This window comes from Austrofundulus limnaeus, unplaced genomic scaffold (genome assembly GCF_001266775.1).
Source record: "Austrofundulus limnaeus strain Quisiro unplaced genomic scaffold, Austrofundulus_limnaeus-1.0 Scaffold79, whole genome shotgun sequence".
NCBI classification, from domain to species: Eukaryota; Metazoa; Chordata; class Actinopteri; order Cyprinodontiformes; family Rivulidae; genus Austrofundulus; species Austrofundulus limnaeus.
Window position 1 is genome coordinate 1,593,848 of NW_013952481.1, and position 1,844 is coordinate 1,595,691.

The following is a 1,844-nucleotide window of genomic DNA, read 5'->3' on the forward strand; positions in this document are numbered from 1 at the left end:
AAAATGAAATAAAGGTAACAACTTTTTACGTCTTGCCTTTTTTAATGTAAGGAGTAGAAAGTACAGATAATTCTGTGAAAATGTAAAGAGTACAAGTAAAAAGGCTGAAAAATAAGTAAAGCACAGATACCGCAAAATTCAACAGTAACAAAGTATTTGTACTTAGTTACTTTACAACTCTGCCTGCAGCGAGCTCATAATAAAACACTAGGAATGTTTGTGCATGGGTTTAAATGCTTTACTGGTGAGCATGATTGGGAATACGGCAAGCCCTTTGTGTGTTTATTCAATATACTTGATATCACATATGAAATAAATTAACRCATTTTATTTTTCTAAATATGAAAGCAGGTTAGGAAAAACAAAACAATACAACCTGAATGTTGACCTTTTTTTTGTTTAAATGTGACATTTGTAATGAAGCTAAACATGAAATGTCAGTAAATTTAACTCTGCTTAATCACGTAAATAAGTGAGTTTCTCAACTTTTTAGTTTGGTCTTCCCTGCTCTTCCTTTAAATTAAATAATTAATTTAGAAAGAAATACAGACAGGCAGCGAGAAAGAAAAATTATATTAATGAATAAAAAAACAACATAGTTCACTGACACTCGAGAGTGATCTGTTTATGCAAAGACTGTCCTGCTTTCTCGGAACTGGACCAGGAATGCAGACAAAATTAGGTTTTAATAAGATATTTGGATGAGAGTTTTTATTTTTACTATATTCTGTTCTTGCATCTTAAATGTATGTTTTACTTTTTTTTAGAGTCTTATGTAAAATTCCAATGAAACCAGTCCCCCCAGGGGATCCAGTGCCACCGGCTGCCTTGTATTTAATTAATGGTAATGCCCCCCAGAAACGTACGTACGCAACATCGTGTAAAACCAGTTTGCAGCCTGCTCACATTAACATGCATGGAATGCTCTTCTTGTATATTTAAATGCTGTGTTGTATACACTGATGTGGGAGAGCAACAGCAAGAGAATGAGCATTGTGGTGAGTTTCTACCATTTATAAAGGGGTAGGAAACCAGAATCAGAGACCAAGGCCAGGGTCATTTGTTAGAAGGACTTCATTTCTATAACAAACCTTGGTCTTTTTAAGGATTTGAAGACGTCTACCTCCCTCTATCCAACATCAGAAGCAGACGACGTGCACAGGGTTGATTCTAGATGAACGTTCTCCTGCACAAGAGAGATTTTGAAAAGTGAGACCAGCTTCTTCAATTGGACGAGATCAATGAACGAAAACAAGTGAGATCAGTATTTTTTAAAGTATTTGTATAGAAGTTTAAAGTGTTCAGATTGCTAGATTTTCTTAGATATTGAGTATTTTCTTGGACTAATAAGCACTCTGAAGGTGTCTGAGAAAAATAAGATTTTTCAAAAAATAGTTAAAGAGTGCCGTAACAAGTAAAAATAATAAAAAGCCATAAAACATAAAAACAACAAATAAAAAAGGTTTGTTTTTTTTTTAACATTTTGTAAGGGTCACCCTGAGGGAGAATAAACACTTCCACCTGTCTTTGACCCTGGTCTCAAGAGACCTCCCTCAAAAGAGACATTTTACTTTCTTTAATAAGCAAAATAATAATGTTCTCCATATTTTTGATTTATACTTTCTTTTAACTACAAGTTATTATTTTATAAATCAACGTTACATAATGAAAAGAATGACAACCTATCTTCTTGCATTATAATTAAGAAAAAGAAAAAACACACAAAAAGAAATTTGTTCCAATGTTTCTGTATTTGTTTTATGCAAACCCTTGTTTTAATCAACTGTTATTTGACAGTTATGTGATCAAGTGTTTTTCTGATTCATTTTGATTTGATTTGATTT